Source organism: Erythrolamprus reginae, chromosome 4, assembly GCF_031021105.1.
Source record: "Erythrolamprus reginae isolate rEryReg1 chromosome 4, rEryReg1.hap1, whole genome shotgun sequence".
Taxonomy (NCBI): domain Eukaryota; kingdom Metazoa; phylum Chordata; class Lepidosauria; order Squamata; family Dipsadidae; genus Erythrolamprus; species Erythrolamprus reginae.
The window spans coordinates 45,653,383-45,675,873 of record NC_091953.1 but is presented as its reverse complement, the minus strand read 5'-3'; the positions used below and the strand labels follow the sequence as shown (position 1 = coordinate 45,675,873).

Genomic DNA, 22,491 nt, shown 5'->3' with positions numbered 1-22,491 from the left:
TCCAGTAAGGAAGAGTTCCTCTTGAACTCAAGGAGCTTTTTAATTGACGTTGGCTTACATGGATATGTAAACTGTGGGGTGAGATTCTCACTAAGACATTGCTTAATTAGTTTTAATTTAGAGATCCTGTGTTAGCCCGGTATTTGAAGATAACATTTATAATTTATGAGGTATGAATTTTTCTCCCCTTCACAGAAAGGATTTTTTTAAGGAAGGTGACTCTGGAGAAAGAAAATTAATTCAAAGGGGAAAAAAATATTGCTTTAGGAATCAAGAGTTGACACCCTGAATCATAGGGATGAGAATAATGAAATAAATGATCAGTATTTTTGTTCTTAGTTCTATAATACAGGTGGTAAAACAAAACGATGTGGAGGTGTTTATTCCCACATTTTCTTTAAACTATTTTAAAGTAAACTAAACTAAAAGTATTTAAGCTTGCATGTCACTTGTCTGATTATAATTAGCTTACATTTCCAGTATACACTGAAAAGAGTTAAAACAACAAACGGAATACAGTGTTCCCTCGATTTCCGCGGGGGATGCATTCCGAGACCGCCCGCGAAAGTCGAATTTCCACGAAGTAGAGGTGCGGAAGTAAATACACCATTTTTGGATATGGACAGTATCACAAACCTTCCCTTAACACTTTAAACCCCTAAATTACCATTTCCCATTCCCTTAACAACCATTTACTCACCATTATTACTGGTACCCACCATTGAATAAGACACTTAGTGATCCTGATATTTATAAACATAATTATTTATTAACAATAATTATTTTTTTTTGTTATTTATTTGCAAAAATTACTGGTTTGGTGATGACATATGATGTCATTGGGTGGGAAAAACCATGGTATAGGAAAAAAAACGCGAAGTATTTTTTAATTAATATTTTTTGAAAAACCGTGGTATAGGCTATTCGCGAAGTTCAAACCTGCAAAAATCGAGGGAACACTGTAATATCATTATCTCCTACCATATTGTGCAAGGAAACAACAAAGAACAAGTTGATACCTCACTGCTGGAACAATTTCAACTCTTATCAGCCCCAAAGGTATTCTGTCTTCAGAGCTTTCCTAAATCTTAACAGTGTTGGTTCTAGTCTGACTTTGGAAACAGTGCTATTTGGAAAGGAGAGACAGCACTTAGAAATACCTTCCTGATATCTAATGGCAACACTCCTTCAGAGTAAGGACCCAAAAGGAGTTCTTTCCATATTCTACAGATATTACTGTGAGTGACATCCAGTGATAACCAGGGCTTGAGCCATGTAAGGCTTTAAAATATGTCAACCTTGGTCTGCACATACATATTATCAGTTACCAGTTCAGCTCTTGCAATAGCTTCACAAGTATGAAGAGACAACTTCTGCATTTTGGAGCAGCTGTAGCTTTTAGACATTTTTAATTAATATTATTAAGGAGACACCCTGCAAAGCAGGTCATGTAAATCCGAGATCCCCAGATTACCTACCAGTTACAACATGTTTGGCCATATGGACTTCTGAAGCAGAGAAAACTTGAACTGTGTGGCAGCTTCCAGCCACAGGTTGTTTTTTGAATATACTGTACATGTTCTGCTCTTACTCCATACTTCTCTTCCACTGATTCCTTGACTCCCAGCTTAACAGCAATGCTTTATTTCCAATATCCATTCCACGGCTTTCACTAAGTTTCAAATTCTTTTCACTTCTTTTTTCCTGCACAGGCGTTACTATTTCAATGCCATTCTGGAAAATAAAAAATAAAATATTTTTACTGACTTGCTGTTTTTTATTTTAATCTGTTTGTGGAATGGTTTTAAATAATTATAAAGTATAAAGTATATGTAATAGATAAATGGAGACAGAGTTATAGCTTAGTTTTTAGCTTACTTTATTGTCATTGCACCTCGAACAACGAAATTAAATGCATCATACATAAGAAAACTATAAAAATAAAACAAAAACACACATTCTATACAAAATCCACAAATGGTAATAAATTGGTTAATGTTTAATAGGTCTCTTTTTCATATATTTTCTTTTATATGAAAGTAGCTTTGTGGCTATGATTGATCTGCGTGACCAGCTTGCCCTAGTACAAGCATGGGCCACTGACCATTGCTTGAAGCAGGAACACTTGACATTATCCTCCACATTCTCCCCGCCCTCTGGGAAGGCAACCTCCAACAACCTTTCTGTGCTCCACTTCAGAAGTAATGATTTCTGACTCAAGATCAAGTGGTGCTGTCCAGCGTACAGCACGCTTCATTTCATTGTATGCAAACACCACCTCTCAAATTGGTTGCTGTGCACTGTGGCAGGGTTTTCTCCACCCCATTCTTTTGGTCACTGGTTCCAAGATCACCAATGAAACAGTGAAAGGTGGACTTTTAAAATTTACAATATAACTAATGAAACCATTGTGAATCTGTCTGCTTTTGGGGGGGGGGAGTCCACATTTATTGGTGAAACAGTGAAAAGGTCTATCTGTTGTTTTAACAAAATCAGATATGAAATATTGGAAGAGTAAAGTAATGGGTTTGGTTCTGTTTATAAGAAAGTGTAATTCACAAGAGTTTTGCCACTTCCTCTTCTACTCCATTTTTTCTTTCTCTTTAACAAGTCCAGAAGGAAAACCTATCAATCGGAAAAACATGAGTGAGGTAGAATATCTATCTGTACTGTGGCCAAAGTGGAAGAGAAGATGAAAATACAGAAATGATTTTATTTATTTATTTTATTTATTGGATTTGTATGCCGACCCTCACCGTAGACTCGGGGCGGCTAACAACAGTGGTAAAAACAAAATTTATTTATTTATTTATTTATTTATTTATTTAGGTTTGTATGCCTCCCCTCTCCGCAGACTCGGGGCGGCTCACAACAGAATACAACAATTCATGACAAATCTAAATTATAGTTTAAAATATTTTTAAAAACCCATTTACTAAGCAAACATACACACAAACATACCATGCATAAATTGTATATGCCCAGGGGAGATGTCTCAGTTCCCCCATGCGTGATGACAGATGTGGATTTTAAGGAGCTTACGAAAGGCAAGGAGAATAGGGGCAGTTCTAATCTCTGGGGGGAGTTGGTTCCAGAGAGTCGGGGCCACCACAGAGAAAGCTCTTCCCCTGGGGCCCGCCAACTGACATTGTTTAGTTGACGGGACCCGGAGAAGGCCCACTCTGTGGGACCTAACTGGTCGCTGGGATTCGTGCGGCAGAAGGTGGTCTCGGAGATAATCTGGCCCAGTGCCATGAAGGGCTTTATAGGTCATAACCAACACTTTGAATTGTGACCGGAAACTGATTGGCAATCAATGCAGACTGCGGAGTGTTGGTATAACATGGGCATATTTGGGGAATGATTGCTCTCGCAGCTGCATTCTGCATGATCTGAAGTTTCCGAACACTTTTCAAAGGTAGCCCTATGTAGAGAGCATTGCAGTAGTCGAGCCTCGAGGTGATGAGGGCATGAGTGACTGTGAGCAGTGACTCCCGATCCAGATAGGGCCGCAACTGGTGCACCAGGCGAACCTGGGCAAACGCCCCCCTCGCCACAGCTGAAAGATGTTTCTCTAATGTGAGCTGTGGATCATTTTCTTAACTCACTTTCATTTGCATTTAAGGCTACAAAACAAAAAAATGCAAAATTTGTTTTTTGTGTTTCTTACAAGGTTGACATTAAAATACATTGAGATAGAAACTTTTAATATATAATCTGCATATATTGGATTACATAAATCTAACTGGTTAAAGTGGTATAAAAGTATTCATAAGATGTCAATAATTTCCAATTGTGTGCTGTAAAGCAAATGTTCAACCTCATCCATGGGATTTTACAGACAATTGAAATATTTCACAATTACATCTCCAAGGCAAAGCTTTCTTGATTTCAAGTCAATTTATTTTGGTAAATTCAGACTATACATCTTCCAAGTAGTATCCATTGGTTTATCTCACAGCTTGGGATTATAAAAAAGGAGAAAGGAAGGAAAATGATGAGCACTGTTCTTGTATACCTCATTTACTATGTCCATTGCAAATGCAAGATGTAATTGCAAAAAATGTGCTCCTCTCCATTTTTTTTTTTACTAGAATTGAAGATATCTATTGTTAAAGTTTCTTTACCTCGTTGCAAAATTTACTGAGATAGATGTTCCCCACCAAAGAAGAGGATGAAACTCCTTTGGATGGTTTTTAATTACATTTTCCCCATCTTTCAGCTTTTCACAAATAAAACAGGAAGCCAACACAGAAAACACTGTCATTTGTTCAGGAATATTAGCTCTCAATATGGAACTGCCACAAATATTTTTGGTCATTTGAACACAAAAATATCTTCATAATACAGTGAAGATAAGTAAATAGACATTTTATTGCAATTTTTTAAAAATAGGGTTTATTTACCTTGTCTTTTACAAGAACATCCTTCTGTTTCAAGACTAATGTTTTTAATTATTGTAGATTAAATGCCCTAGCTGTTATAATCCCAATGGGAAATTATTCAAATACAGAACTTCATAAGAGTTAAGCAACCAGAATCAGACTGACTTTAGTGATCCTATTTGTTTTCCATCAAAGAGAGGTAATTGGTTGCGCACATCTACTATTGAATTGCCATTGTTCTATGCCAATCCTCTCTCCTGTATTATGCATGCCTTAAAACTTACCTTTCTGTTAGAAATTACACATGGGGAGGAGAAAGACAGACTCATTTTTATTGATGCCTAATGGCTTAGACAATTACTTTTCAAACGGGATGGAAAGGATTGAGATATGCAGAAATAGAAAGTGGGAAAAAGAAGAGGTTTAAAAAGGAAGTTGTAACTGAGGAAAAATACCTGTAACTTACATCTGCTTATATTTCACATCAGTTCACTATCCACCAGTAGTTTGAGTTTTCCCATCCTTGTTATCAGCTATCAAGTTTATGTAATCACTAGAAACCTATTTAGGCATTTGATAAATAAGGAGTGCTAAGAAAAATAAAAGAGAAAGGTTTATGTCCTTAGGTTATGTTTCCAATTTCCAGTCTCTTCAAATACATAAGCCCTAATTTTTATTATATATGAAATAAATAGAAGGCTAGCAAAATGACTGATTCCGCAAATTGTTCCACTTGCACTCAAGACGATGATAGTAGAAGCTTAAGGCCTACTTCTCCATTCAACTTAGAAATATTGGAACAAAACAATAAATACAAGCATATTGATAGCAAGGGATAGCAAGAGCCGGGATGGCACAACAGGTAGAGTGCTGTACTGCAGGTCACTGAAACTGACTGTAGATCTGAAGGTCAGCAGTTTAAATCTCATCACCGGCTCAAGGTTGACTCAGTCTTCCATCCTTCCGAGGTGGGTAAAATGACCCGGATTGTGGGGGCAATAGTGCTATTGCTAACATGTTGTAAGCCGCCCTGAGTCTAAGGAGAAGGGTGGCATAAAAAAATTGAATAAATAAATAATATGCACATGGACTAACATGATTAATCTTATTCAAGTGAGAGATATGCGTAACTCACAATCTATGTGTCACAGAGATATGCTGTTAATTTCCTACATCAGATAAGTAAGTCAAGAATAGTAATGGATCCTCTATCTTAAGGAATTATCTCTTGAGATACCTACAGTATGACACCAGTTGCAGTGCTTTTTGGACTTTTTATTCCTAAGTTTTTTTCTGACTTTTAATGGAAATTGCTCTTTTAACATTTTATTAGAAATCTCTTAATTTAGAACAGTTAATATTTAATATATTTTGTAGCATTTAAATTACAAATATTATTTATCTAACACATGTTAAACTATCAGCTATGAAATAGCAATTAAACGAATCTAAATTTTCTCAGAGCAAGTCCTTGGTTTCAGCAATTCTTGAAATATTAATCACAGTGAATATAGTTTCTACACTATTTTAAATCTTATAGATGAGTACAATCATACCGGTAAAAAATTTAGTTGAAAATAGGGTCAAAGCTAAAAGTTTTCAATTGATCCCAGGTTATGATTATGTCATGGATCCTCAAACTACGACACATGGGCCAAATGCAGCCCACCAATACTATTAATCCAGCCCACATAGGACACAAGGCTGTCCCACCCATATCGCCTTCCCCATGAGCTGAGAATGCGCTCAGCTTCGGCTGAATGCAGGATTTAACTTTGCAAGCCCCACAGCTGGAACTGAAAGGTAAGGCCAACAATTTTGGTCCGCGGAGACATTCTGGAAGTGAGGGAGGTAAAACATGCAGATGCCTCAGAAGGCCAAAACCAGACCATTTTTGCCTCATTTTGGCCTGCAGAATGCTTTTGGAGGCGGGAAAAGTGAAAAATGGAGCAGAGATGCCCCAGGAGACCAAAAATTGGGTTAAAACAGACTGATTTTCACCTTCCCTGCCTCCAGAAGATAGATAGTGATTGGTAGACAGAAGCAGGGAGGGAGGGAGACACGCAGACAGAACAGAGAGATTTCTCAAGCTTCTTTAGCTGAGAAGAATTGCTGCAAAACTGAGTTTTCTGAAGTAGACCACTAGACTCCCAAACAACTGAAAAAAATGATCTAGTAAAAAGAAAAGTCAACCTAAAGAGCAACATGCAAACAAAAGCAAATTAAACACCCCAGGAGCAAAACAAAGTTTAATTTGTGTGTGTTGTTTAATGGACTGTTAAATTGGCCATGCCAATTTAGTCACATAGTCACATGACCTAGCCATGGCCACCCACCCGGTCTGGGCCCCCAACAGTCAGAGGTACTGTGAATTAATCTCCTGTTTAAAAAGTTTGAGGACTCCTGATTTATGTTTTTATTCTCTATTTTTTAAATTAATCTCTTCACAAAATATTTGATATGACTAACTGTTGAGTTCTTCCCTCTTATTTTTGTTGAAATGTGGGCCAAAAGCATCAAATGTCATTCAATTGTAGATAAGTTGTTTGCTTTATAGATTAGAATATAGGTGTTAATTTTATTATAGGTGGAGTTGTTTTTCATTTGGATTCCTTTTTTAATTCTCAAATTCTGAAGTTATGCTGTATTTATTTAGTACTGTGTTATTTGGAAAAGAGTTATATAATTCAGTGTTACCTCTACCTAAGAACGCCTCTACTTAAGAAATATTTTAGATAAGAACCAGATATTCAAGATTTTTTTGCCTCTTCTTAAGAACCATTTTCTACTTAAGAACCCAAGGCCAGAAAAAATTCCCAGGAAATTTGAGAGCAGCACGAAAGCCCGGCAAGTTTTCTGCCATATTATTATTATTATTATTATTATTATTATTATTATTAATAATAATAATAATAATGATAACAATAATAATAATATATTTTTTATTACTGCTGTGCGTCTGCGGAGAGGGGCGGCATACAAATCTAATTAATAATAATAATAATAATTATTATTATTATTATTATTATTTATTATATTTGTATGCCGCCACTCTCTGATGACTCGGAGCGGCATATAATGCAGAAACATTCTGCCGCACGAATCCCAGCAACTGGTTAGGTCCCACAGAGTTGGCCTTATCCGGGTCCTGTTGACAAAACAATGTCGTCTGGCGGGACCCAGGGAAAGAGCCTTCTCTGTGGTGGCCCCGACCCTCTGGAATCAACTCCCCCGGAGTTTAGGATTGTCCCCACCCTCCTTGCCTTTCGCAAACTCCTTAAAACCCACCTCTGTCATTAGGCATGGGGAAATTGATTCCCCTGGGCCGTTTCCGCTTTACGTATGGTTTGTATGAGACGTATGATTGTTTTTTATATTGAGGGTTTTAAATTGTTTTAACCATTGGATTTGTTCTGTTTTGTTGTTGTGAGCAGCTCCGAGTCTCCGGAGAGGGGCGGCATACAAATCTAATTAATAATAATAATAAAAACATCACTTCATGAGCACATGCCTATCCCTGCATTCCACATTTCTAGTACTAAACTAAAGCAGAGAGTAGTAAAGGTTTTTTTAAAAATAAAAAATAAAAAATGTAATTAAAAACAATTTATATTAAACATTACTACATGAATAGTTTCAGTTTTGCAGCCAGATAAAAACAAACAAGAATGTAATTTAGCCTTTCTTGGCAGAATACTCCAATCTTCTTTTAAAAGTTATTAATATTCCTACTTCTCTGTAACCTCTACTTAAAAATTAAAATAACAAGCTAAATTGAATCAAAATTATAATATTAAAAAGAAACAAAGCTTTTAGTGGTACCAAAGAATAGTCAAGTCTGGATTGGCCTTGAATTCTAATTTTTAAATGATTAAACATACTACAATGTCTTATACAAATATGAGACTGGAAAATAAAATACATCCAACCTATTAGAATCCTGCATGAATGTTTGCTCAAATTCTTGTGCAATTGTTTGTTCAATCTTGCTAATGATTATTTTCTTCTAGCCACTTCCTGATACCTTTTTAAAACCAGATATCTATATTGTTCTAGACCTGAATTGCACACCTGTCTTCTTTCATTAAAAGAAACAGCTGAAGGTGGACAAATACATTCTTATATAGCTGTTGCTACCAATTTCAGAAGAAATTAATAAATCTTTCAATGTTTTCTAAGTTTCTAATTTTCCAATTTTAATTTGTTTGTTTTTCATCATCAGTTTTCAATATGTTTTTAAATCTACACAAACATTTGCAGCATTTTAGAGGCACAAATGTCTTATGGTACACTTTCCTGAATGCAATATATTTTTTCTCTATTATAGAATAGAATAGAATAGAATTTTATTGGCCAAGTGTGATTGGACACACAAGGAATTTGTCTTGGTGCATATGCTCTCAACGTACATAAAATAAAATATACATTTGTCAAGAATCATGTGGTACAACACTTAATGATTGTCATAGGGGTCAAATAAGCAATGAAGAAGCAATATTAATAAAAATCTTAGGATATACGCAACAAGTTACAGTCATACAGTCAACATGGGAGGAAACGGGTGATAGGAATGATGAGAAAAACTAGTAGAATAGAAGTGCAGATTTAGTAGAAAGTCTGACAGTGTTGAGGGAATTATTTGTTTAGGAGAGTGATGGCGTTCGGGGGGAAAACTGTTCTTGTGTCTAGTTGTCTTGGTGTGCAGTGCTCTGTAGCGACATTTTGAGGGTAAGAGTTGAAACAATTTGTGTCCAGGATGTGAGGGGTCAGTAAATATTTTCCCGCCCTCTTTTTGACTCGTGCAGTATACATTATTGTAAGTAAGTTTCCTCTACATAATGCATTTTTAGATTATTTACAATAATATGTACGCTTTACAGGCACTTTTAGACTCTGGAATCACATCACAAAATTTGTAAAAGAAATGTCCAAGGATAGATTCATTTTGGTTTCCTTATTAGTTTAAGAAATATAATTCAAATTAAGTTTATATTAAAATGAAAATAAAAGAAATGTTATCTTTTCTTTAAGAGAAAAGGAAACAGTTTATCTATCTATCTATCATATATCTATCATCTATCTATCTATCCATCTATTTATTCGATTTCTATGCCGCCCTTTTCCTGAGTTCCTTCTTTGTACACTGCCATGCTTTGAAAAATTATATTTAGTGTATTTTTTAAGAGCAAAGTTTGAAAAGGAACTCTGAAATAGTACTGGTGATGCATTGACAGTTTTGTAGTCAGTTCATAAAAGAGTTAATGATATGTGCTGAGCAGTGAAAAATCAAGCTTATTCCCACCACCACGAAACACACACACACTTTATTTAAAGGGAGATGCTCAAATCAGCAGCTGCTTCACAGATCATGCAGATAACTAGTGAAGAGGCTGTTTCTTTGTACCAATTGTTCTTATTTATATGCTTAGATCCTCCATTTACATATTGTTTACTGTATTCTTACTTTAACTTTGATGGACTGATACAACAGTTGACTTAGGCATCTCTTCTTACAATTTCCATTTTATAGCAATTTAGGCTTTTATCCAAGATGTCAGATTAATGTCAAAGGGGCTTCTTCTGATGCCTTAAAGTAATCAAATTTTCCTATTTTTTTAAAAAGACTATATATTTATTTATGAGGTACAGAATGCATATGCAATACTGTAAATGGTTTGCTTCAATGGGAAAAATCCAATCTGACTTTCCTGTACAATAGCTGGAATTATCTTGTTTTGTTACATTTCTTCTAACTTCTCTCTATATTAGCTGGTTCATAGAAATATTTCACTTTTTACACTAGTATAAACAGTTGTGTCCAGTGAAGGGCTACCAAAATTTTTACTACCACATTGTGGGCGTGGCTTATGTAGGACGCCCTGCATTTTATTTTCAACATCTTTCAGTGCAAATTGGGTGCTCTGGGGTGGAGCTCCATTTTCGCTACCCCACTGCGTTCCCCCTCATCCAGGCAGCAACCCACCCCTGGTTGTGTCATATCTATATCTATATATTGCCTTCAACCTTGACAGGTGGATACGAGCCACGATTGCAAAAGTGTACTATCTTTCTGCTCAGCAGTGTCTGGATCATAATGTTGGCTGGCGGGACCCAGGGGAAGAGCCTTCTCTGTGGCGGCCCCGACCCTATGGAACCAGCTCCCCCCGGAGATTAGGATTGCCCCCACTCTCCTTGCCTTTCGTAAACTCCTTAAAACCCACCTCTGCCGTCAGGCTTGGGGGAACTGAGATATCTCCCCTTGCCTATGTAGTTTTATGTATGGTATGTTTGTGTATATTCTTTTTAAATAATGGGTTTTTTAGATTTTAAATATTAGATTTGTTATTTTAGACTTTATATTAGATTTGTTACTGTATATTGTTTTATTACTGCTGTGAGCCGCCCCGAGTCTGCAGAGAGGGGCGGCATACAAATCTAAATAATAATAATAATAATAATAATAATAATAATAATAATAATAATAATAATAATAATAATAATAATATCACAGCACATTCTACATGCAGTGCAGTGGCAGCAGTGGCCTGGACTACTCCGGCATCTTTGTAGGAGGTGTGTCTGGTGGCTACCTGGGTGTCACCGACATAATTTATTAGACACTACAAAATTTATTCTTTTGCATCAGCGGAGGCAGCCTTTGGATACAGAGTTTTGCAGAAGGTTCACAAAGAGCCTAGATAGGGGGACCAGGTTTTTCCCCACCTATGGGATGTTTAGCTTTGGTATGTGGCATCCTGAATGCTAGCTCCACCTTCCATAGAGAAGGGGTGTTTGTCTTACCTGATACGTTTCTTCTCGTGAGGTGGAGCTGCATTCAGTCCCACTCAGTATTTTTCTGGTCCGGCTGCTATAGTGACAACCACCATTGTAACTGTTGTCCATTAGGGTTTGGGACAGTATTTGATAGTATTTGACAAATCCAATTAAATAAATAGTGTTAGATGTCTAGCCACGTCGGGTCCGTTACTTCTGCTTTGTCAAAGCTGAGGAAGATGGTGGACGGAGCTTCACAAAAGAAGATTGACAGACTCAGTTCTCAGTCTGATTGGATGAAGACAACTTATCCTGAATGCTAGCTCCATCCCATGAGAAGAGATGTATCAGTTAAGACCATCGCCACTTTTCACTTGCATTTTATTTGTTGTCTTATCTATAAAATGAAATGTAAGCTAAGGATCTGAATTCCCTCTTTGAATGAGAGGAATTCCTTTTATCCGAATATTCTAATAAATTTTAATTAAATGATCTTCCTTCTCAGTCTGTCTCATTGGAAATTGAGGCTTATTTGGCCTTCAGGACCTTGAAATGTCTTGTAGGCAGGAAGATATCTCCTCCCTATAGAGTTTAATTATGCAAATCCTTTTGACTGGGAAGATTGATGTCAGGCCCCAAGAGTCAAGTACGACATCTGGAGCTACATCTGAATAGCTTCTTTATTGTTGTTCACTTACAGACAGAAACTTGCCAACCTAAAGGAACTACAGTATTTTTCAGACTATAGGACACACCTTCTTTCTCCCCTAAAAGAAGGCTAAAACTTGGATGTGTCTTATACACTGAATGCAGCCCCGCCCAGCCACCCCACACTTTGGCTTCTGCCTCCCAGCAATTTTCCCCCTTGCAGCAAATGGAGCCTGATTTCACTGATTGCCAGTCTCCCAACCATCAGCTGATTCAGACTGCAGGAAGGCAGCAATAGGCTATGAAAATCCCTGCAGCTTGATCCCTGCAATAACTGTACTTACAGAAAGCCACATCAATTTTAACAGCATCTATACAAATACAAATGGGCGGAGCTTTGACGTCACGAAGACGTCCTTCCTGGAGGTCACGTTTCGGCCGACCAGGAAGGACGTCTTCATGACGTCAAAGCTCCGCCCATGGAATTCCCTATTGGGATTCCCCACCTCCTTTCCAGCCTCCAGATCGGCCGAAAACGCCACCGTCGATCGCAAAAATGGCGCTCCGCTGAGCGCCGCCACCCGGCTGTAACCTTCTGAAACAGCCGGGCGCTTCTCGGCAGCCTCCGGAACCAGAACCCGAACCCGAACTTTCGGGTTCGGGAGAACACCGAGAAGCCCTCCTGCTGTTTAAGAAGGTGACAGGCGGGCAGCGGCGCTTCTTGGCGGCCTCCCGAACCCAAACCTGAAAAGTTCGGGTTCGGGTTTGGGAGAATGCCGAGAAGCCCCCCGGCTGTTTTAAAAGGTGACAGCCGGGCGGCAGCGCCCAGCGGAGCACCATTTTGGGATTTTTTCCCCCATTGCACGCATTAATCGCTTTTACATTGTTTCCAATGGGAAACATTGTTTCGTGTTATGAACTTTTCGCCTTACGAACGTCCTTCCGGAACCAATTAGGTTCGTAAGACGAGGTATTACTGTATTTCATATAAGGTCTTTTTTTAAAAAAATCAGAAAAAAACTAACCCTAATTCAAAAAGGGTAAAATCATTTTTAAGGATTTGAAATACAGGTAGTCCTTGGCGTACAACAGTTTGTTTAGTGCCCAACAATAATTATGGCACTGAAGAAAGCGACTTAAGACCATTTTTACATTTGTGACCATTTCAGCATTTTTCATGGCCACATGCTGAAAATTGGGACACTTGGCAACTGACTGAGATTTATGATGGTTGCAATGATCCCAGCGTTCCATTTGATCGATCACCTTCCATGATCTCCTGACATGCAAAATCAATGGGGTAGCCACAGTCACTTAACCACCTTGTTATTACCTTAACAGCTACAGTCATTCACTTAACTGTGACAAGAAAGGTCGTAAAATGGGGGGAAAACCTCACTTAATAAATGTCTCACTTAGCAGCAAAAACTTTGAGCTCAATTGTCAAGGACTACTTGTAAATACATAGGTAACCATAGTATCTGCTGTCTGTATTTTCCTTCTTGTATTTTTTTCCCCCTGGTATAAAAAAGATGGGTAAAATACCTGTAAATTTCTATGAGTGAGACAGGGTTTATACAGCACATTCAAAAACTTCATCTGGGAACTCCATTTTCTCTCAGCTGCCCAGAGGTCAGAGCTAAAGGTAATAGACTTCAGTTACAAAATGCTCCATTTCAGTTGAGTGCTAAACAAACTTATTGTTGATAAAAGCACTTTAACAATAGAGCCAATTATCATGCTCCCTTCTTTGCATCACGGGAAAACTAATGGGGTCATCTGTTAGAAATGTTCTACATGGTTTTCTACATGGATCAGGAAGTTGTATCAGATGAATTATGAATGGCCTCTCCCTTTCAACATTATAATTTTGAATTTATCACTTTTCATTTCCTCTTACTTTTGTGTGTAGGTGTGTGGGTGTGGGTGGTTGCCACATCTCTGTTTTATTCTGTGTCACTGATTGCTACAAGTCTTTAATGAGTAAGAATTCTTTGACAGAATTTGAGACTATTTATATTTATTTATTTATTTATTTATTTATTTAATTTTTATGCCGCCCTTCTCTTTAGACTTAGGGCGGCTTACAACATGTTAGCAATAGCACTTTTTAACAGAGCTAGGCTATTGCCCCCACAATCCGGGTCCTCATTTTACCCACCTCGGAAGGATGGAAGGCTGAGTCAACCTTGAGCCGGTGATGAGATTTGAACCGCTGACCTTCAGATCTATAGTCAGCTTCAGTGGCCTGCAGTACAGCACTCTACCTGCTGCGCCACCCCGGCTCATACTAGCTTCTTATATATTTCTTAAATATATACTTATATTTTATATTCTAGAAATAATTTTATTGTTTACATAAAACTTTTTCTCTGACTTAAGTAATCATAGAAAAAAAGCATATCAGGTACCATATATATATATGGAGAGAGGCCGGGATAAAAACTTTATTTATTCGACTTCTTTGCCTCCCAATCCCGAAGGACTCAAGTATTTGGCTTTTACACAAGAAATATTCAAACATACTTCGCTGAGCTATTCAGGAGAAAGCTGTGTTGGCATTGATTTAAAAGAATGAGATTTTCTAGGATTTGCTTTGTCTGGAATTGGCTGACTATGAAAACTTTGCATCTTGTAGATGTGTTTATCTGATCAATGGACTCAAGTAATTGTACCCAACCACTGTATTATTGAGAAACTAGAAAGATAGATTACATTATGAAATAAAAATGCATATACCTGATAAGTTAGCTGAATTTTGTCGGGTACACAGAAACTCAGATAGCAAGAAATAAAAACATTATGTAGTAAAACGTAGCATGCTAAGAAAGGCTACTTTATGTACAGTGGCAGGGTACTATTCATATTGTATATTTATTTATTTATTTATTTATTTATTTATTTATTTATCATATAAATATAGTATTGTATTGTAGTATGTAGAATACCTTATTCCACCAGACTTGAAATTTTGAGCTTAGAAAACCTAGAGCTACGTTGCCTTTGATCTAATATCAATGTAGTTAATAAAATTATCTACCACAATGTCCTACCAGTAAATGAATACTTCAGTTTCAACTGCAACAACACATGTGCACAAAATAAATTCAAAATCAATGTAAACTGCTCGAAACGTGACTGTAGAAAATATGACTTGAGCAACAGAGTGGTCAATGCAAGAAATGCATTACCTAACTCTGTGGTTTCTTCCCCAGATCCCAAAAACTTTAATCTTATACTGCCTACAGTTGATCTCATCTCATTCCTAAGAGCTCTGTAAGGGGACTGCATAAGCGCACCATTGTGCCTACTTTCCCTGCCCTACTGTCCTATTGTCCATATTTACCTATACCTACTTTGCTTTTATTTATGTTTATACGATACCTATTATCTTGTATACTCAGAGTCCTTGGAGAAGGGCAGCCTACAAGTCTAAATAATAATAATAATAATAATAATAATAATAATAATAATAATAATAATAATAATGAGAATAATAATAAGAAGAAGAAGGATAACAATAATAAGAATAACAATAAGAATAACAATAACAAAACAACAATAATAATAATAATAATAATATATTTTGACAAATAAAAATAAATAAAACAAAACAAATCTCCCCTCTGCTCAAACCTCCTAAATCCCTACTCATGGAAATTTGAGTCCATTATTTTTCTTGCTTTCTTGAAAGCATGGAAAACTTCAGAAAGACATGTTATTACTGTAGTGCAATGCATGTTTTTGCCTTTAAAAGGAATTAAAATGGAACTAAATGTAGACATCTGATAAGTAAATAATTTCTTGATTTTGGTGTGGTACAACAGTAACTCAGTGAAGCAGTGGAAGTAATGTGCCAGTGTCTGGAGACTGTTGGGTCTGTATCTTGCCTTCCCTCTGGCAGCCCCGGCCCTATGGAGTGAGATCCCCCTAGAAATCCGCACTGCTCCTACTCTCCCTGCCTTCTGTAAAGTTTTAAAGACCCACTTCTGCTGGCAGGCTTGGGGCCACTGAAATTTTAATATCTTGCCCCAGCCAAGGAATGTATGATGTATGAATGTGTTTGTCTAACTTATAGCTATGAGGATTTTTAAATAGTAATTTGATATAGATTTCTGATATGAATTCAGAATGCAGCTGCAAGAGCAATCATGGGCTTCCCAAGGTATGCCCATGTTACACCAACACTCTGCAGTTTGCATTGGTTGCCGATCAATTTCTGGTCACAATTCAAAGTGTTGGTTATGACCTATAAAGCTCTTCATGGCATCGGACCAGAATATCTCCGGGACCGCCTTCTGCCGCACGAATCCCAGCGACCGGTTAGGTCCCACAGAGTTGGCCTTCTCCGGGTCCCGTCGACTAAGCAATGTCATTTGGCGGGCCCAGGAGAAGAGCCTTCTCTGTGGCGGCCCTGACCCTCTGGAACCAGCTCCCCCCAGATATCAGAGTTGCCCCCACCCTCCTTGCCTTTCGCGAGCTCCTTAAAACCCACCTCTGTCGTCAGGCATGAGGGAATTGAAATTTCTCTTCCCCCTAGGCTTATAGAATTTATACATGGTATGCTTGTACGTATAAATGGTTTTTTAAATTGGGGTTTTTTAGATTGTTTTTTAATATTAGATTTGTTTACATTGTCTTTTTATATTGTTGTTAGCCGCCCCGAGTCTTCGGAGAGGGGTGGCATACAAATCTAATAAATAATAATAATAATAATAATAATAATAATAATAATAATATGTTTATATTACTTGTTGTATGCTGCCCTGAATCCCAAGAAAAGGCGATATAGAAATAAAATAAATAAATAAATAAATACTTTTATAAGTTGATATAATGAGAGGTCTGAAGCCTTTCTATCCCCTTTTATGTACAGTATTTGCCTTACTGAAATGCCTTTTAATTAAAGTAGCTGTGCCCCTTCATCTTGAATGAAAGATGTTTTGGTTTATTGTGCTGGATAATATTTGATAACTTGTTGATGTTGTCCTCAAAGCCAAATAGGAGGGACTGAGGAAAACAGACAAATAGCCTACTGGACTACCAGAGTCCATAGGTCTCAGAAGGCTATTAGGCCCTAAAAAGCTACATGAATCAAAGTTTTAGTCAGAAAGATTTAAAAGTATATCAGAACTATTTGTAATTTTCCTGAGCTGTTGCTGTGAAATGTGATTTTGTAAAATATGTAGTTTTGAAACATATTTGGAATTAGAACGTTGAAATTTTGAGAAATAGGGAACCGAAAAAGTAGCCGATAAAGGATAGAGGTTTATACAGTAGTATCTCTACTTATGAACTTAATTTGTTCGTGACCAGGTTCTTAAGGAGAAAAGTTTGTAAGAAGCAATTTTTCCCATAGGAATCAATGTAAAAGCAAATAATGCATGCGATTGGGGAAACCACAGGGAGGGTGGGGCCCCTATTTCCTCCCAGGAGATTCCTCGAGAGGCCCTACGGAGACTTCTCCCTGTCTTTTCTGGCCCTGTTTCCTCCCAGGAGATTCCTAGAGAGGCCCCACGGATGCTTCTCCCTGCCTTTTCTGGTTACAGTTTTGGAGGTTCTAGTTTGTAAGTGAAAAATGATTCTTGAGAAGAGGCAAAAAAATCTTGAATACCTGGTTCTTATCTAGAAATGTTCGTAAGTAGAGGCGTTCTTAGGTAGAGGTACCACTTTATGTGGAAACTGTCTGCCACTAAGACAGAACAAGGATGTAAGTTGTGAAATGTACGCAGAAAAGTATAAAAAGAGTGTCTTGGGATGAGTTGAGTTCCCCTGGCTGTAGCTAATCCTTACTGACTCAGCTATGTCAATGGACCTCATTGCAATGGGTTTTTGATATAAGTTGTGTTATTATGGCTGTTCATGTTCCAAATGTTCATGAAAATAAACTTCTGAATCTTAAAGTAAGGTTTATTGTGTGTGGTTTGTCTATGACCCTTTTTATTGGAATATGTTTATCACAATGTTTATTGACAAAGGAGTTCCTATAAAACATTCTAGTGCTATGGACTGATACAATCCTTTCTTTGCACCTGTGACATGTCACTTGTGCTATTTCTGAACCAAAATGTGCTAAACATGTATCCCAAAATACCTTGTTTGATCCTTTAAGAGGACTGATGCAGAATGAAATGGAAGGTCATAATAATATGAATAAATTTTGTTCTTCTGTATTGTTGCAATGGGTGACCAAGGAGTACAGTTTTGACTTGGTGGCTGATGGTACCTGGAAATAATGGAAACAGAAAACCAGCTCTTACAAGGGATTCATATAACAGCAACAGTTAAAATGTGGGGTCCTTAATGCTGGGGAATCCAGAGCATGATAGCATGGTCTTTCAAGACTGAAGGATGCCAATGTAATGTAATGCTTTCTGAGTTTGATTGTTTTTCTCTAGAGGTTTCATTATGAAACATCATCATCATTCATAACATCTTCAGTGCTAGTAGGAGTGGGTTGCTCTTATTTTATATTCCCTTGTCATTCTTTCTTTCTTTTTGGTGATCATTTACTTTTGTATTTGATGTTAATTTATTCACCATCCATTCTTTATTTTAGCTTTATTTTTTTTGCACAAGTCATTTTCATTTAATTCAATTTACTTTTACCTTTTGTTTTAAAATTCTAACTCAGTTTCCTATAACAAAGTAATTAAAGACTCACCCCTCATATGCAGTCATTTTGCTTCTCTCATTAAAAATCAGTTTTACAACAAAACATATCCTACTTCCTTTTGTTGTTATGCATTTGCATCCATTTTCCAGTGTTTGGTTAATATTCTACCAAGGAATATTAATTCACCACTTTCTCTTACATTTAAAAAAAAACTTTTGGCATAACTTGCATTTTCCTTATCAAATACAACTGTTTTGTTATTCGGTACATTTTTTCAGATCCATCCTTTTTATAGTAGACAATCCATCTAATATTTGATGCATGGGTGTGTGTGTGTTAGGTTCTCACTCACAACACATTTCTGTCCCAAACCAGCACATCTCATATTCCATAACCATCTCTTATCCGTATCATCATAAATATCTTAAACAAGAGGACATCACAAGGATTTGACTTACTTTGTACACAAAATTGAGTCATTTGCTAAGCAATAATTTATTCTACTTCATTCTTTCTTCTATAATGTATTGTTTTACTGAATTAAGCAACATAATTACACAATTTTTTCCTCTTATTTGTACATTTTGCTGAAGAGCAAAAATTTGCTCAGCATAAAGCATCTATTTTTACTTAATGTTAAATCAAGTCCCGTCTTCTTTGATGTGTTGTCATGATTTTAATAATTTGACAGAGATATAGATGTGTTCTGAATAGAAAACTGCTGAGTATAACCCTCTAGTTCAGTGTTTCCCAACCTTGGCAACTTGAAGATATTTGGACTTCAACTCCCAGAATTCCCCAGCCAGCAAATGCTGGCTGGGGAATTCTGGGAGTTGAAGTCCAGATATATTCAAGTTGCCAAGGTTGGGAAACACTGCTCTAGTTGCATATTGACACTTACCAATAAACCTTGTTCAATTTTTCTTTGAAATCATACAAGAAAATAAAAAATTTGGAAAGGAAGGGAAAAAAATCAGTTATATATGTTTTCAATATCTACTTATAAAGATACTGATAGCCATTATAACTGACTCTAATATTTTCATTGCTAGGGAAAGAAAAGCTGGAGTGTGCAGGTGATGGGAGGGAGGGAAGGAAAGAGAAAACTAACAATGTGATGTACGTGTGTCAGATACTGCAAGCTGTGTCATATACTTCCCTGTCTCTCTAGATAAATACAACCTTGAACATGAATTTGGCCAACCCGTTCCTAATTAAATTCCAAATTATCTTATTCAGCTTGGAAGGTAAGTTTAAAAATGCAAAATAATTCAATTCTTTGCAAATGCAAATAACTCTGTTATGTAGTAACAAGGCTGTTACAGTTTAGTATTTTTAAATTTTGTTGAAAGTGAAAGAGTATTCAAGGGCTAAGATATTGGACTTGGAAGTGTCAGTGAAAAGTTAGGGAATCCTTAGGTTAGTCTTTGAGACATTGGACTTAGAGAAAAAGATTGGACCAAAATTTCCCACTTGGTTGCTGTGACTGAGAGTGGACTAAAACCCGCCCCAACAGCATAATTGCACTCCAGAGGGCAAAATGGCCTTCAAGGCTGAAAATCAGCTGGCTAGTACTGAAGGTGATATAGGGCAATACCTAGCGTATTCTCCAATATGGCTCTGCGTGCCACCTATGGCACATGTGCCACAGGTTAACCATTACGGCTCTATACCTTTTTGGACAAATAGATACCAATCTCTTCTTAAAAATAGTTCTGTGTTAGCAAAAACTTCAGAAGAGAAGGATTTAGGGGTAGTGATTTCTGACAGTCTCAAAATGGGTGACCAGTGTGGTCGGGCAGTAGGAAAAGCAAGTAGGATGCTTGGCTGCATAGCTAGAGGTATAACAAGCAGGAAGAGGGAGATTGTGATCCCCTTACATAGAGCGCTGGTGAGACCACATTTGGAGTACTGTGTGCAGTTCTGGAGACCTCACCTACAAAACGATATTGACAAAATTGAACGGGTCCAAAGACGGGCTACAAAAATGGTGGAAGGTCTTAAGCATAAAACTTATCAGGAAAGACTTAATGAACTCAATCTGTATAGTCTGGAGGACAGAAGGAACATCGAAACATTTAAATATGTCAAAGGGTTAAATAAGGTTCAGGAGGGAAGTGTTTTTAATAGGAAAGTGAACACAAGAACAAGGGGACACAATCTGAAGTTAGTTGGAGGAAAGATCAAAAGCAACATGAGAAAATATTATTTCACTGAAAGAGTAGTAGATCCTTGGAACAAACTTCCAGCAGACGTGCTTGGTAAATCCACAGTAACTGAATTTAAACATGCCTGGGATAAACATATATCCATTGTAAGATAAAATACAGGAAATAGTATAAGGGCAGACTAGATGGACCATGAGGTCTTTTTCTGCCGTCAGTCTTCTATGTTTCTATGTTTCTATGTAAAAGCCAGCAATGATGGAGCACCCACAAAGTTTGGAGGCAAGCTGTTCTACTAATTAATTATTCTAACTGTCAAGAAATTTATTCTTACTTCTAGGTTGAACTTTCTTTAATCATCTTATACTCGTTACTTCTTACTCTGCCTTCAGATACCTTGGAGAATAGGCAGAGGTGGGCTGCTAAGGTGGAACGGTGATGCGCGCATGGAAGCAAAAAAACGCACCTGCATCTCCGTGCACGATTTTGCCACTTACACAGGTGCAGTAGTAAACTTACGCTGGACTCTGCTACCCTTCAGAGCACACTTTACATTTCCACTTTAACCTGTGAGAATAGGTTGACTCTGTCGCGGTTTGTAGAATGATTAAAGTCTGTTAGGACCTTAACCCCGCGGAGTCGATGGATAGAAGCCTTATTCATTAGTTCAAAGCAAGATATTTTTATTATAAAAACAGAAATAAAACATGTCTCGAGGGACAACTCAAAAATACGTCTTTACATGATGGAGGATAAAAAGAGAAGAGGTGAGGAGAAGGAAGAAGAAGGAAGTGAGCTGGCAGGATATTACATCATAATAGGAGGATCTTAGTAAGGCACACATAGTTAACTCTTTCATTACTGAATGTCTCTGAGGGGCTGGCAAATATTCAGCGTGGCAAACTCCCTCTTCTCTGTAACAGCCCCTCGAATATTGAAACACTGCTAGCATGACACCCATAGTCCTTCTTTTAGTTAGATCAGATATGCCTGATTTTTGCAATCATTCATCATATACATTTGCTTATACCTAGTTTTTCCAATACCTTGCTTCTTTTTTATGTTGAGCCTGCAATCCATTCATTGTAGTAATTTGCAACTAAAGTCATAGCTATTGCGAAAAATACCTATGGCATATTTCTGGTTGCATGTAATTGGTTGCATCTTCTTACTGATGCAGCTGGACAGGAAAACATATTAGTATTGATGAAGAAGAAGATACCAAGCCAATTTTTAAAGTTTTCTGTGAGAAAAAAGGTTCATGTATGTTGGAAATGATGGTAGAGTGAATACCAAAGGCTAATCTGTATGATATACAGCTATAACAATTATTCCCAATGAACCAACAGGTCACCTATGATTCCCAAATATTATATACTTTAAAGATAAAAATATTTTTTTCTCCTGTAAAATATTTTACATAATAAAGCCTATACATTTCTATCGGCATCCCACAGATATTTGAAGAAACTTGATCTATGATGAGAGAACAATGACACCTCAGTATTTTTGGAATTTAGCAAGTTGCAGTCTCAAGGCCACCTGTATGAAGGATTAAATAAATACAGATTGATGGTATGCATTTCATACATCGTAAGTTTCATTTCTACAACTTGATAGCCATGCTAGCTTCTGCTTTTAAACACATTCATCTTGAAACTTTTGTTTTCAGTTCTATATACTTTATAGAAATTTAGAAAAAGTGTGCCAAATAGAATACAGTGATCCCTCGATTTTCGCGATCTCGATCTTCGCGAAACGCTATATCGCGATTTTTCAGAAAATATTAATTAAAAAGTACTCCACTCTTCTCTCTCTCTCTTTCTTCCTCTCTCTCACTCTCTTCCTTTCTCATCTCTTTCTTTCTTTCCTTCTCTCTCTTTCTCTATCTCTCCCCCTCTTG

The 22,491-nt window shown here is 37.1% G+C and overlaps 1 long non-coding RNA gene across 1 annotated transcript; it reads left to right on the top strand.

Moving 5' to 3' along the window:
• Window positions 1–20,996: 20,996 nt before the first annotated feature.
• Window positions 20,997–22,175, top strand: LOC139166530 (uncharacterized). Its single transcript, XR_011558970.1, has 2 exons — window positions 20,997–21,089; window positions 22,046–22,175. It is a non-coding gene; the product is annotated as an uncharacterized lncRNA (long non-coding RNA).
• The last annotated feature ends 316 nt before the right edge of the window (window positions 22,176–22,491 follow it).